Source organism: Triticum aestivum, chromosome 4A (assembly GCF_018294505.1).
Source record: "Triticum aestivum cultivar Chinese Spring chromosome 4A, IWGSC CS RefSeq v2.1, whole genome shotgun sequence".
Lineage (NCBI taxonomy): Eukaryota > Viridiplantae > Streptophyta > Magnoliopsida > Poales > Poaceae > Triticum > Triticum aestivum.
The window spans coordinates 23,283,742-23,300,478 of NC_057803.1; positions in this window are offsets into that span (position 1 = coordinate 23,283,742).

The following is a 16,737-nucleotide window of genomic DNA, read 5'->3' on the forward strand; positions in this document are numbered from 1 at the left end:
CCTAGAGAAAAACTATGTTGAAAGATGATAGTAGCAATGATGCGGACTAGGTCTGTGATCTGAGGATTATCCTCATTGCTGCATAGAATAATTATGTCCTTAATGCACCGCTAGGTGATAGACCTATTGTGGGAGCAGATGCATATGTTATGAACGTTTGACAAGCTCAGTATGATGACTACTTGATAGTTTAGTGCACCATTCTTTACGGCTTAGAACCAGGACTTCAAAAATGTTTTGAACGCCACGGAGCATATAAGATGTTCCAAGAGTTGAAATTGGTATCTCATACTCATGCCCGTGTCAAGAGGTATGAGACCTCTGACAGTACTTTGCCTACAAGATGGAGGAGAATAGCTCAACGAGTGAGCATGTGCTCAGAATGTCTAAGTACTACAATCACTTGAATCAAGTGGGAGTTAATCTTCCCGATAAGATAGTGATTGACAAAGTTCTCTAGTCACTATCACCAAGTTACTAGAACTTCGTGATGAACTATAATATGCAAGGGATAATGGAAACGATTCCCAAAGCTCTTTGCGATGCTGAAATCGGCGAAGGTAGAAATCAAGAAAAAGCATCAAGTGTTGATGGTTGACAAGACCACTAGTTTCAAGTAAAAGGGCAAGGGAAAGAAAGGGAACTTTAAGAAGAATGGAAAGCAAGTTGCCACTCCCATGAAGAAGCCCAAAGCTAGACCCAAGCCTGAAACTGAGTGCTTCTACTGTAAAGGAAATGGTCACTTGAAGTGGAACTACCCTAGATACTTGGCGGATAAGAAGGATGGCAAAGTGAACAAAGGTATATTTGATATACATGTTATTGATATGTAATTTACTAGTGTTTATAGCAAACCCCTCGGTATTTGATACTAGTTCAGTTGCTACGAGTAGTAAATCAAAACAGGAGTTGCAATATAAACAAAGACTAGTTGAGGACAAGGTGACGATGTGTGTTCGAAATGATTCCAAGGTTGATAAGATCACCATCGCACACTCCCTTTACCTTCGGGATTAGTGTTGAACCTAAAATAAATGTTATTTGGTGTTTGTGTTGAGCACAATATGATTGGATCATGTTTATTGCAATACGGTTATTCACTTAAGTCAACGAATAATTGTTATTCTATTTACATGAATAAAACCTTCTGTGGTCATACACCCAAGGTGAATGGTTTATTGAATCTCGATCGTAGTGATACACATGTTCATAGTATTGAAGCTAAAAGATGCAGAGTTGATAATGATAGTGCAACTAATTTTTGGCACTGCCGTATAGGTCATATTGGTGTAAGGTGCATGAAGAAACTCCATTCTGATGGACTTCTGGAATCACTTGATTATGAATCACTAGGTACTTGTGAACCATGCCTCGTGGGCAAGATGACTAAAACTCCGTTCTCCGGAACAATGGAGCGAGCAACAGAGTTACTGGAAATCATACATACTGATGTATGTGGTCCAATGAACATTGAAGCTCGCGGCGGATATCGTTATTTTCTCACCTTCATAGATGATTTGAGCAGATATGGGTATATCTACTTAATGAAACATAAGTCTGAAACATTTGAAAAGTTCAAAGAATTTCAGAGTGAAGTGGAAAATCATCGTAACAAAAAAATCAAGTTTCTACGATCTGATCGTGGAGGTGAATATTTGAGTTATGAGTTTGGACTTCATTTGAAATAATGCGGATAGTTTCGCAACTCACGCCACCTGGAACACCACAACGTAATGGTGTGTCCGAACGTCGTAACCGCGCTTTATTAGATATGGTGCGATCTATGATGTCTCTCACTGATTTACCGCTATCGTTTTGGGCTTATGCATTAGAGACAGCTGCATTCACATTAAATAGGGCACCATCTAAATCCGTTGAGATGATACCTTATGAACTATGGTTTGGCAAGAAACCAAAGTTGTCGTTTCTTAAAGTTTGGGGTTGCGATGCTTATGTGAAAAAGTTTCAAACTGATAAGCTCGAATCCAAATCGGAGTAGTGCGTCTTCATAGGATACCCAAAAGAAACTGTTGGGTACACCTTCTATCACAGATCCAAAGGCAAGATATTTTGTTGCTAAGAATGGATCCTTTCTAGAGAAGGAGTTTCTCTCAAAAGAAGTGAGTGGGAGGAAAGTAGAACTTGCTGAGGTAATTGTACCTTCTCCCGAATTGGAAAGTAGTTCATCACAGAAATCAGTTCTAGTGATTCCTACACCAATTAGTGAGGAAGCTAATGATGATGATCATCAAGTTACTACCGAACCTCGTAGGTCAACCAGAGTACGGTCCGGACCAGAGTGGTATGGTAATCCTGTTCTGGAAGTCATGTTACTAGACCATGACGAACCTACAAACTATGAGGAAGCGATGATGAGCCCAGATTCCGCAAAATGGCTTGAGGCCATGAAATATGAGATGGGATCCATGTATGAGAACAAAGTGTGGACTTTGGTTGACTTGCCTGATGATCGGTGAGCCATAGAGAATAAATGGATCTTCAAGAGGAAGACTGACGCTGATAGTAGTGTTACTGTCTACAAAGCTCGAACTTGTCGTAAAACGTTTTCGACAAGATCAAGGAGTTGACTACGATGAGACTTTCTCACTCGTAGCGATTCTTAAAGTTGTCAGAATCATGTTAGCAGTTGCCGCATTTATGATATGAAATTGGCAAATGGATGTCAAAACTGCATTCCTTAATGGATTTCTTAAAGAAGAGTTGTATATGATGCAACCAGAAGGTTTTGTTGATCCTAAAGGTGCTAACAAAGTGTGCAAGCTCCAACAATCCATCTATGGAATGGTGCAAGCATCTCGGAGTTGGAATATATGCTTTGATAAGTGATCAAAGCATATGGTTTTATAGACTTTGCGAGTAAGCCTATATTTACAAGAAAGTGAGTGGGAGCTCTGTAGCATTTCTGATAAGTATATGTGAATGACATATTGTTGATCGGAAATAATGTAGAATTTTCTGGAAAACATAAAGGCCTGTTTGAAAGGAGTTTTTAAAAGAAAGATCTCGATGAAGCTACTTACATATTGAGCATCAAGATCTATAGAGATAGATCAAGACGCTTGATATATTTTCACTGAGTACATACCTTGACAAGATTTTGAAGTAGTTCAAAATAGAACAATCAAAGAAGGAGTTCTTGCTTGTGTTGCAAGGTGTGAAGTTGAGTAAAGACTCAAAACCCGACCACGGCAGAAAATAGAAAGAGAATGAAAAGTGATTCCCTATGCCTCAGTCATAGGTTCTATAAAACATGTTATGTTGTGTACCAGTCCTATTGTGTACCTCACCATAAGATTGGCAAGAGGGTACAATAGTGATCCAGGAGTGGATCACTGGACAGCGGTCAAAAATATCCTTAGTGGAATAAGGAAATGTTTCTCGGTTATGGAGGTGACAAAGAGTTCATCGTAAAGAGTTACGTCGATGCAAGCTTTAACACCGATCTGGATGACTCCAAGTCTCAATCTAGATACATATTAAAAGTGGGAGCAATTAGCTAGAGTAGCTCCGTGCAAAGCATTGTAGACATAGAAAATTTGCAAAATACATACGGCTCTGAATGTGGCAGACCTATTGACTAAATTTCTCTCACAAACAAAACATGATCACTCTTTGGGTGTTAATCACATAGAGATGTGAACTAGATTATCGACTCTAGTAAACCCTTTGGGTGTTAGTCACATGGAGATGTGAACTAATCACATAAAGATGTGAACTATTCGTGTTAAATCACATGACGATGTGAACTAGATTATTGACTCTAGTGCAAGTGGGAGACTGAAGGAAATTGCCCTAGAGGCAATAATAAAGTTGTTATTTATATTTCCTTATATCATGATAAATGTTTGTTATTCATGCTAGAATTGTATTAACCGGAAACTTAGTACATGTGTGAATACATAAACAAACAGAGTGTCACTAGTATGCCTCTACTTGACTAGCTCATTAATCAAAGATGATTAGGTTTCCTAGCCATGGACAAAGATTTGTCATTTGATAAGCGGGATCACATCATTAGAGAATGATGTGATTGACTTGACCCATCCGTTAGCTTAGCACGATGATCGTTACAGTTTCATTGCTACTGCTTTCTTCATGACTTATACATGTTCCTCAGACTATGAGATTATGCAACTCCCGAATACCAGAGGAACACCTTGTGTGCTATCAAATGTCACAACGTAACCGGGTGATTATAAAGATGCTCTATAGGTGTCTCCGATGGTGTTTCTTGAGTTGGCATAGATCAAGATTAGGATTTGTCACTCCGAGTATCGGAGAGGTATCTCTGGGCCCTCTCGGTAATGCACATCACTATAAGCCTTGCAACTAATGTGACTAATGAGTTAGTTATGGGATGATGCATTACGGAACAAGTAAAGAGACTTGCCGGTAACGAGATTGAACTTGGTATTGAGATACCGATGATCGAATCTCGGGCAAGTAACGTACCGATGATAAAGGGAACAGCGTATATCGTTATACGGATTGACCGATAAAGATCAACGTAGAATATGTAGGAACCAATATGAGCATCTAGGTTCCGCTATTGGTTATTGACTGGAGATGAGTCTCAGTCATGTCTACATAGTTCTCGAACCCGTAGGGTCCGCACACTTAATGTTCTGTGACGATTTATATTATGAGTTATGTGATTTGATGACCGAAGTTTGTTTGGAGTCTCGGATGAGATCGGGGACATGATGAGGAGTCTCGAAATGGCTGAGATGTAAAGATCCATATATTGGAATGCTATATTCAGACATCGGAAAGGTTCCGAGTGATTCAGGTATTTTTCGGAGTACCGGAGAGTTACGAGAATTTGTATTGGGCCTTAATGGGCCATACAGGAAAGGAGAGAAAGGCCTCAAGGGTGGCCGCACCCCTTCCCCATGGACTGGTCCGAATTGGACTAGGGAAAGGGGGCGCCCCCTTCCTTCCTTCTCCTTCTCCCTTCCCTTTTTCCTATTCCATGTGGGAGGTGGCATCCTACCAGGACTAGGGAGTCCTAGTAGGACTCCACACTTTGGGCGCGCCCTATGAGGGCCGGACTCCTCCTCCCTCCATCCTTTATATACGTGGCCAGGGGCACCCCATAGACACACAAGTTGATTGTTTCCAGCCGTGTGCGGTGCCCCCCTCCACCATAATCCACCTCGGTCATATCGTAGCGGTGCTTAGGCGAAGCCCTATTCCGGTAGCATCATCATCACCGTCATCACGCCGTCGTGCTGACAAAACTCTCCCTTGAAGCTCTACTAGATCGTGAGTTCGCGGGACATCACCGAGCCGATCATGTGTAGATCGTGGAGGTGTCGTACCTTCGGTGCTAGATCGGTCGACATGAAGACGTACGACTACATCAACCGCGTTGTCATAATGCTTCCTCTTACGGTCTACAATGGTACTAGACAACACTCTCCCCTCTCGTTGCTATGCATCACCATGATCTTGCGTGTGCATAGGATTTTTTTTTGAAATTACTGCGTTCCCCATCACCCAGTGCTATCATCTTCCATTGGTTGCACCAAGAGACCATAAGCTCTTGGACTTCTGCATGTTGCGGTAACAAACACATACAGATCCATCATATAACATGAAAAATAACCTACAAAAAATTGTGAACTTTCACTCTGTTAAAAATACAATCGTTGTGACAATTATAAGTAGCCCAAAGCAAAGCACAAGCACCCATGTAGATCTATGCTTTTTTGGCCTCAACCCCCTTAAAGGGCCGACACAATTCATTTGCCCATGTCCATTTGGGTCTGCGTGGATAGAAAACACGACCCAACGTGTCGATGCAAACAGATGGTTGTCCATTTTTGTGTCCACTTCGACCCATTTCCAACCCAAATTTGGTCTGGATTTGGGTCCGCATGGACACTCCACGCACGCCCATGACGTCCTCCCCTTGTCCTCCCATGGCCTGCCTGGCAGCGACACACATGTCATTCTTCCTCCCCCCCCCTCACCAACAAACTAGCATCTTCGTCATCACCATCGCCGCCGAACTTTCGGCCTCTTCCCCACTACCACTGCCCCCTCCGCCGCATCCACCGATGACCCCATTGCCACCGCATCCACCGGCGTCCACTCTATCGGCCTTGTGGCCGCTTCTTATCGCCAACAGAGTAGTACAAGGCCCACCTACCTAGGGCCACCGGTAGACCTTGGCATACCTAAGGGAAATATGACCTAGAGACAATAATAAAGTTGTTATTTATATTTCCTTAAATCATGATAAATGTTTATTATTCATGCTAGAATTGTATTAACTAGAAACTTGATACATGTGTGGATACATAGACAAAACAAAGTGTCCCTAGTAAGCCTCTACTAGACTAGCTCCTTGATCAAAGATGGTTAAGTTTCCTAAGGATAGACATGTGTTGTCATTTGATTAACGGGATCACATCATTGGGAGAATGATGTGATGGACAAGGCCCATCCATTAGCTTAGCATAATGATCATTAAGTTTTATTTCTATTGCTTTCTTCATGACTTATACATATTCCTTTGAATATGAGATTATGCAACTCCCGGGTACCGGAGGAATACCTTGTGTGCTATCAAACGTCACAATGGAACTGGGTGATTATAAATATGCTCTACAGGCATCTCTGAAGCTGTTTGTTGGGTTGGCATAGATCGAGATTAGGATTTGTCACTCCGAGTATCGGAGAGGTATCTCTGGGCCCTCTCGGTAATGCACATCATAATAAGCCTTGCAAGCATTGTGACTAATGAGTTAGTTGCAAGGTGATGCATTACGGAATGAGTAAAGAGACTTGCCAGTAACGAGATTGAACTAGGTATGCAGATACCGACGAAAGAATCTCGGGCAAGTAACATACCGATGACAAAGGGAATAACGTATATTGTCATTACGGTTTGACCGATAAAGATCTTCGTAGAATATGTGGGAACCAATATGAGCATCCAGGTTCCGCTATTGGTTATTGACCGGAGTGGAGTCTCAGTCATGTCTACATAGTTCTCGAACCCGTAGGGTCCGCACACTTAACGTTCTATGACGATTGGTATTATATGAGTTATGTGATTTGGTGACCGAATGTTGTTCAGAGTTCCAGATGAGATCACAAACATGACGAGGAGTCTCGAAATGGTCGAGAGGTAAAGATTGATATATTGGATGATAGTATTCGGACACGGAAGTGTTCTGGGATGTATCGGGTACATATCAGAGTATCGGGGGCATTACCGGAACCCCCCGGGGGAAGATATGGGCCATAGGAAGGAGGCACACCAGCCCACAAAGGGGTGGCATGCCCCCCACAGGGAAGGAGGCCGAATAGGACTAGGAAACCGGGCAGTGCCCCCCTTTCCTTCTCCCCCTCTCTCTCTTTCCCCCTTTACCCCTCTGGTAAAAGGAAAGGGGGGGTGTCAGGACCCCGATCCTAAGTCAAACCGATCTAGCATGTAACACATCATATCACTTTGCGGCCTAACGCACGGTATTCCCACGGGTGCCACCTTACCTGGCCCGGGACCGTTTGCGCCTTTTGGCTCACGTGTATGATAGTGTCGCTAGCATCCATATGACAAAGAACCCGGGCCAACATGACTAGTCGTAAACCCAAAGTGGCACTAACTTATAGGGACAGACATACATGACCCAGCAACGAGCGTGTCGGTCATCAGCGAGTGAATCCGGGCTATAGCAGCTGGGCTAATAGGACTCCGGAGAATCTAGGTTGTAGCAGGCTAACAGGACTGTGGAGACACCGCGTGACATTTCCCCGAAGGGATAGACAGAATGAAGAATGACACATGCCGGCCAGCCTAAGTGTTTCGGAGCAGTAGCAAGATACCATGGCTCACTGGAAGCACTAGGAGACATTTCCCGGTAAGAGAGTCTACCAAGGATAAACAACTAGGTTATCGGATCCCACACATACCAAGCATTTCAAATCATAGACACAATATGCTCGATATGTGCAAATACAACATGGCATCACAACATAACTCTATGAGTCAAAGTATTTATTCAATAGGCTCCGAGGAGCGAGATATTACAAACATGGGTCTCATTACCCAACATTCAGAGCATGCAAGTCAAAGCACATGCGGAAGCTTAACATGTCTGAGTACACACATCTACAAATGAAAAAAAGGCTGAGAAGCTTGACTATCTACCAGATCCTGCTGAGGGCACAAGATCGTAGCTGAGGTATCAAGCTAAACGTCGAAGTCCACATGGAACTACTAGCGAGACTGAAGTCTCTCTGCAAAAACATAAATTAAGCAAACGTGAGTACAAACGTACCCAGCAAGACTTACATCAGAACTATTTACATATGCATCAGTATCAACAAAGGGGGTGGTGGAGTTTAACTACAACAAGCCAGCTTTGACTCAGTGGCTATCCTATATTACGACTGCAAGTAACTCTTTTGCGGTGGCGCACACGAGTCCACATATTCACCAATCAATACACTACTATGGATCTGCTCATGTCTCCCCACGAGAAGGTAATCCATAGCACTCATGCTTATCTTGCGCACTTTAGAGTATCCACTTTCACTTGTTTATGAACTGTACAGGCAACCCAGAGGTCCTTTACCGCGGACGCGGCTATTCGAATAGATCATTTATAACCCTTTAGGGGTGTACTTATTCACACACGCTCTCACCACTTACCACCATGTACACGTCGTGCATCTCGGCAACCTTCAAGCGGAAGCCTAGCGAGGGAGTCGACCACGACTTGACTAACCACACAAGTCTCTAGTCCAAGTGTATCACCTATTCGGGTTCCATCCGCGAGGAGATCCGGTCGGGGTTTCTCTCATAGCCCCAAACAATGTGTATAGGGTTCCGTGACACCAAACGGGCGCCCGGCATACCCGGCCACGGTGTATCTATGCATCATAGCCCACCCCTAGGGTCAGCGCTACGCACGGCCTCCAACACATATCCTACAAACACCAGGAACTAGTTGCAACTCCTGGACAGAGGGCAAGGGTGGTTAATAAGTCGAGAGGGTCCATTGGTTTCGGGCCCAATGCGTGGTAGTAGCTGTTCATGGATCACAAACACAAAACTTAGTTACTAAGGACGGCTTTAATGAAACAACCCACCATGTACTCCTACATGGCCTGTCATCGATACCTTTACCAAATCGTCTTCACACACTTAGCTCTCAACAGTAGGACATGTTCACACACCTCTAATTCATCCCCGATGAATCAGACCTGACTCAACTCTAAGCAGTAGCAGGCATGACAAACAAGCATAAATGAATAGGCACATCAGGGCTCAAACAACTCCTACTCATGCTAGTGGGTTTCATCTATTTACTGTGGCAATCAAGGTTGTTAGAATCATGATTCTATTATACGATTCTACGACTCTAAGATCCAAACTTACCCATCTGATTCTACGATTTTAGTTCATAAAATCAACGTTTCTACGATCCTGGTAGTGAAGATTCTACGATTTACGATTCTACCATCAAAGCTCCGATCCGATTCAAAATCGTGATTCTGACAACCTTGGTGGCAATGACAGGTCATGCAAAGGAAAAGGGGTTCAACTACCGCAGCATGTAACAGTTGAATCGTTGTTGTCCTAATGCAGTAAAAGAGAGCAGGAGCGAGAGAGTGGGATTGTATCGAAATGAACAAGGGGTTTTTGCTTGCCTGGCACTTCTGAAGATAGTATATCTCTTCATCGGTGTCATCGAACTCATCGCCGGAACAACACCTACTGAAGGGGGACAATTACCGGCAACAGAGAGGAAATACAATCAATGCAATGCAACCATATGATGCATGAATGTGACATGGCAATATGGTGTTGATTGAGCTAATGCAACTAGCAACCATATTAAATGAAGTTGGTTTGAACCCTAGGTTCAAATTCAAACTCCACATAAGGCATTTCAAATGCCAATAATTCAAATTGTCATATACAGTAGCTTTGGGTTTCTCAAACATGCATGAAAATGCCATAAACAGATTCTTTGGATTTTTCTAATAATTTTTCATATATAATTTGTTTCATTTGGAGTTACAGATTATTTTCTATGATTTTCTGAAGTTTATAACATTTTTTGGAATATCCTGGTTATTTAAAATAAACTAAATCCAGAACATGCTTTATTGCATCAGCATTACGTCACTCTGCCGTCAGCGAGTCAACAGGGGCGGTCCAGGTCAAACCTGACCAGTGGGACCCGCCTATCGGAGGCTAACCCAACTAACAGAGTTAATTAGCATTAAACTAATCTTAATCTAGATTAGTTAAGGACTGGGCCCACATGTCAGTGTCAGGTCTAGTTAACATTATTAATTAACGCTAATTAAAATCTAACCAGGGTTAGTCAGGGGCTGGCCCCACCTGTGATTGACCCAGGGGAGGTCAAACCCATGGTCAGCGGGGTCAAACCACCGGCGTTTAAACGCCAGCGACGACCAGACGCAGCGGGGCAGCGCAGGATTCACGCTCCGGTGACCAAATGGATGGCAGAGGCCATCTACATGAAGCTGGGGATGAGGGGCATCCGTGGGTGGCCGTGGTTCGAGCGGGGGTGGACGGGGTCAACAGCGGTGACCAAAATGGCGGCAGCCGGATCACGGTGGGTTGCGGGGTTGGGGTTGCGGTGCACGAGAGGGGGGAGATGTTGGTGGCTACGGTCTCATGGGGTCACTCAGAGCATGGTGCCGTACTCAGGTGGGATCTCCAGTGGCTATAGCCATGGCGGCAACATGGCGCGGCGGCGGCGAGCTTCGGCTCCGGTGAGAATGAGGGCTACAAGGCGCAATCGGGGCAGGGAAGAGGGGGTCGAAGCGGTAGCTCACAACGGTCACGTAGAGAAGCTCGGTAGGCTCGGGGAAGGGTTGGTGACGGCATGCGGTCACCGGCGATCTCGGCGGCCGAGGGAGGAAGAAGAGCTCGGGCTCATCGTCATGGAGCTCCTGGCGGTGCCTGGCTTGGTGCAGAGGACGAGGGGCCGAGGCGGAGCTCGTTGGGCAAGGCAGAGGGCGAGAGGGTGGCTGTGGGCGCAGGGTTACGGCGGCACATCCATGGAGGCTTCGGCCATGGTGGGGAAACGGGCGAGGGGGAGAGCGAGGGAGGGAGAGATCGATCTGAACGGGTCTGAGGGTGGCGTGGCGCTACGGAAAGCTCAAGGCACCCCGGGGAAGCAGGAGGTGGCTCGGCGCGTGCGCGCGCGCGTCGGGCACACGCCCTGCCTACTGGCCTAAGGAGGAAGACGACAGGAGCTGCGGTGGTGGGCTGGGCCACCAGCTGGCTGCCAGGTAAGTGGGCCTCCAGGTGGGTTATCTTCTCTTTCTCTTTTATTTTCTGTTTTTCTATTTTTCTGCAACTTTAGAGCTTTATTAAAAATACTAAAACTAACTCAAAAATCATGAAACTTCTCATGCCCACTGTTTGGAATATATCCAACAATAAACATTTTAGTTTATGATTATTTGGACATTTAAAATATTTTACAACATTTAAATGTCCAAATGCAAATAACATATTATTTAATCCAGTGACCTTATGGTGTCCTAGAAAAGTGTGCACCATTTTTGTCAGAGGTTCTAGACCAAGGCAAAGATGGTGAACATTTTAGAAGGGCATTTCAGGTTCATTGAAAAAATATTTTAGTAAACCCTAGTGGAGTTAAAAGGCGCAAGGGGTTTATACCATCCCCATTTCAAGTTTCAGGAAAATAAACATGATGCATCACTCTAATGCAAGCACTAGGCAGACCAGAACTAGGGATGTGACAACTCACCACACTAAACAAGAATCTCGTCCCGAGATTCAAGTGTAGGGTAAAAGGAAGAGGGGACTCTGACTATCAAAATCTTCATGATCCAACTGGCACTTCATAAGAACATTGATTTGATCACCATCTTTGTCTCGATGTCTTGCTCCGAGAACTCCAACCAACATGACAACGGGAGGAAAGGAAAAACTCTAGAAGGATCGATCTCCTCGAAGATCGAACAACTAAGGATCAAATCACGAAATGAGACATAGCAACATCTCTTGAGCTCAGACACGAAGCATACATCCAAAGGGATGGAGTGAAACAGACGACGAAGGTTCACTAGGAAGGCAACAATTCCACACCTAAGAAGATGGTGGACGAAGTGAGAGTAGCGAGGAGTTAATTGCTATGATTCCATAACGGGGCACCTTAGGGAAGGTGGCTCGTAGAATTAAACCCTTAAGTGGCAAAAAGAATTACTTTTGATATAGAGATCATGGAGACTCTTTATACCAACCTGAGGCAATTCAACAACAATCATTTGGCAGGGTACGAAAGGATGGCATACCCGGACTAGAATGGATGATGTGGACTACCTTGTTGAAGACAACGCAATGGATGATTTTTTCTTATCATCAGAAATGGATGGGACCCATGGTAGGACCACCTTTGAAGATGGTCCTGAATAACAATTACTGAAAAGGCAAACCATAGTAATATGGCACAAGGCGGTGCAAGCTGGGAACAAAATGCAAATGTTGGGTATGTTCCAACCATCACATCTGCCTAAGATTCAGATCTGGTTGGTAACGGGATAATTTAGACAACATGTCTAGAAAAGAAAAGTAGCAGCACAAATCAACGAGATTGTCACATCCCTAGTTCTGGTATGACCTAGACCAGCTAGCCATTTGTGCATCATGTTTAAATTCCATTTAAATTTGAAATGGGGATTTGTGAAACCCTCAGAATCATTTCTGGAAATAATCCAGATAAAAATTTCTCCAAAAAGGTCCAAGAAAATGTTCATGTTACTCTCTGAAAATATTGGTCAGAGGTAAAAATCAAACCAATATTTTAAGGAACTCATAAATATTTATTTTGGACATTTGGAGTTAATCCAGTAATTATTTGTGTTGGATAAATATTTTTATATATATATATGAAATATTGTCCAATAATTCTGAATTTTGGTGAGGGGTTTTGGAATAATTCCTTAGGTCCCTACAAAATTTGACAGAATTAAATAAATTAGTTTAGTATTATTTTAAAAGCAGAAACAAATGTCAGAAAATAGAAAAGAGAAATAAGAGAGAAGGAGAGAAGTACCAGGGCCTTACCTGGCAGCCCATCTGGCCGGCCCAGCCCACCAGGGGCAGGGAGGTCTTCTTCCTCCCGCCAGTCGGATGCACAGCGCGTGCCCGACGCGCGCACGGCCATCGCCGCCACCTCCTGCTTCCCCGCTCGCTGCTGGAGGCCCCCGACGACGCCACACACTCCCCTCGACTCTCTCTCACCTCCCTCACTCTCACCCCCTTTCCTGGATCCCTCTTCCTCGCATCCGAGCAAGCTCGTCGCCGCTGATCGCTGCTGCCACGGCCACCGTCTCCGCCTCGTCCCTCTGACGTGTCTACGAGCTCTACGACGTCGTCCTCGTCTTCTCCACCGACCCAGGCAAGCCGGGACACACTGTAGCATCCTCATCACGCTCGTCTTCGGCCTCGGCCTCCGTGGATCGCCGCCGTCGAATTCGCGGCAACCAACGCTTCCCCGACCCTGCTGTCTGCACCATCCCCCTCTTTGTGAGCCCGCGGTTCTTCCCCCTCCTTTATCATTGTCATTCCGACACCCTAGCACCTAGACCGTGCTAGCCGAGCTCCGGCCGCCGCCCGTTTTGTCGCCGTCGTGGCCTGAGCTCGAACGGGTCGTGTCCGTGCACCGCACCGAGCTCCTGGTGATCCCAGGAGGCTGCCCAGCGTTTCACTTTACTTGCCCGCGCTCCACAACGCCAGTTCGCCGAGGTCCGAACTCCGGTCGCCGCCGCGGGCTCGTCTCCGGCGAGTATAGGCCACCCCAGCCACTGTCGCTCGCCCAGTTGGATGTGGCGCACCTTCTGCTATCCGTAGACGCAAACCACGCGCAAAACCGAGCCCCGTAGCTGTTTTCCGGCGAGTTTCCGCCGCAGTTGAGGTCGCCGCCGGCCGAACTCCGGCGGGCTGACGTGGTCGCTTAGTTAGGCACTAATCACCACTAATCCCTCTCTAACAGACACTGACAGGCGGGCCCGCAACAGGTCAAATCCCAGTCAACACAGGATTAACTCCCAGTTAATAATGAGCCAATGACATGTGGGACCCGGTCGTCAGGTTTGACCTGGTCAGCTCCGTTGACCTGCTGACGCAGGCATGACGCAATGCTGACGCAATATTTCATTTTCTGGTCTAAAATTAATCAGGAAATTCCAGAAAATGTTCTAAACTTCAAAAATTCATAGAAATTCAACCGTAGCTCAGATTGAAATATTTTATATATGAAAAATGATCAGAAAAATTCAATATATCCATCTGTACCATTTTCATGCATGACAAACCAACCTATACATGTTGTATGTATGAAAACACACTTATGGCATATTTAAGAGCTTATCTTGGAGTTGCATTTGAACCCTTGGTTCAAATGGACCTCAACTAAATAAATGCTAGATGCATTAACTCAAACAGCATCACATACTCATGCCATGTTCATGCATCATATTGTTGCATATGCTTGTGTTTAATTTCCGTCACCGTTCCTTCTCGATAGGTCCTGCTCCGGAGAGTGTTCGAGAGTACCTGCCTGAGGAGCAGTGCCCCCCTGTTGATCTACCAGGCAAGCAACCCCCCTTGTTCATTCTGATACAATCCTACTCTCTCGCTCCTGCTCTCATTTATTGCATTAGGACAACAACGATTCAACTGCTACTTTATGCTGCAGTAGTTGAACCCATTCCTCTACATGACCTGTCATTGCCACAGTAAATAGTTAAAATCCACTAGCATGTGTAGGAGTTGTTTGAGCCATGTTGTGTTCCTACCATGCCATGCCTGCTATTGCTTAGAGTTGTGTCAGGTCCGATTCATCGGGAATCAATTGGAGTGTTATGATATGTTCTGGTGCTGAGAGTTAAGCGTGTGAACACGATTTGGCAAAGGTAGCAGTGAGAGGCCATGTAGGAGTACATGGTGGGTTGTCTCATTGGGACCGTCCTTAAGAACTGAGTTCTGTGTAAGTTGTCCAATGACTAGCTACTACCACACATTGGGCTCCGGGCGCTCCAAGCTCTCTCGGCTTATTAACCGCCTTGAACTCTGTCCAGGAGTTGCAAATAGTTTCTGGTGTTTGTAGGTAGTGCTATTTTTCTACCGAGTGGCACCCGGCAGGGTGGGCTCGGGACAGACTAGGCACAGGTGGCACGGTGTACCAAGTGGCACCCGAATGGTGGGCTTGGGAACCCTGCTCACATCGTTTGGGGCCGTGAGCGACACCCCGGCCGGATCTCCTTGCGGGTGGAACCCAAATAGGCGATAAACCTGGACTAGAGTCTTGCGTGGATAGTCAGGTCGTGGCCGACACCCTCGCCAGGCTTTCGCTTGAAGGTTGCCGAGATACATGACGTGTACATGGTGATAAGTGGTGAGAGCGTGTGTGAAGAAGTACACCCCTGCAGGGTTATCATGATCTATTCGAATAGCCGTGTCCTCAGTTATGGACTTCTTGGATGCTTACGTGGTACATAGACAACTTAAAGTGGATACTCTAAAATGCTCAAGACAAGTGTGAGTGCTATGGATGGCCTTCTCATAGGAGAGACGGGGATGAATCCATAGTGGTGTATTGATGTGGTGATTAGTGGACTCGTGTGCGCTGCCTCACCTCAAAGAAGTTTCTCATTGTCGTAGAACAGGATAGCCACTGAGTCAAAGCTGGCTTGCTGCAACTAAACCCCACATTACCTTCTTGATACAAATGCATGTATGATAGGAACTGACGTAAGTCTTGCTGAGTACCTTTGTACTCACGTTTGCTTTATTTATGTTTTGCAGGTGAGACATCTGTCTCACTAGTAGTACCGCTTGGACTTCGACGAGTAGCTTGTTACCTCAGCTACGATCTTGTACCTTGGAGGGACTTGTAGATAGTCAGGCTTCTCGACCTTTTTCTTTTGTAGTTGTCTGCACTCAGACATGTAATGCTTCTGTTGCTTGTATGCTCTGAATGATGGGTCATGTGACCCCTGTTTGTATTAATGCTATGTGGCTCTTCTGGGCCTTTATCTATATGAGTTTGCGTTATGTTGTGATGCCATGTTGTACAACACATACTTGCATGTTATGCGTACGTGTGACGTGTATTGCTATGTGTGGGATCCGACAATCTAGTTGTTTATCCTTAGAGCCTCTCTTATGGGGAAATGTAGTCTAGTGCTTCCTGGAGCCATAGTAGTCCGCTACAGCCCGGTTCACCGGAGTCCTGATAGCCCAGCACTACTGCTCAGGACACTTGACTGGCCGGCATGTGTTTCGCTTCGTTCTTGTGTCTGTCCCCTTGGGGAAATGTCACGCGGTGACATCCGGAGCCCTGTTAGCCCAGTGCTACAGCCCGGATTCACACGCTGCTGACCGACATGCTCGATGTGAATCATGTATGCCTGTCCCCATAGGTTAGTGCCGCTTTGGGTTCACGACTAGCCATGTAGTCCCGGGTTCTCTATCATATGGATGCTAGCAACACTATCATATACGTGAGCCAAAAGGCGCAAACGGTCCCGGGCCATGGTAAGGCGACACCCATGGGGATACTGTGCGTGAGGCCGCAAAGTGATATGAGGTGTTACATGCTAGATCGGTGTGACTTAGAATCGGGGTCCCGATAGAGATGACCTTGCGAGATTCTCGGGAAATGAACTACGATAGCAAGCTCCAAAACA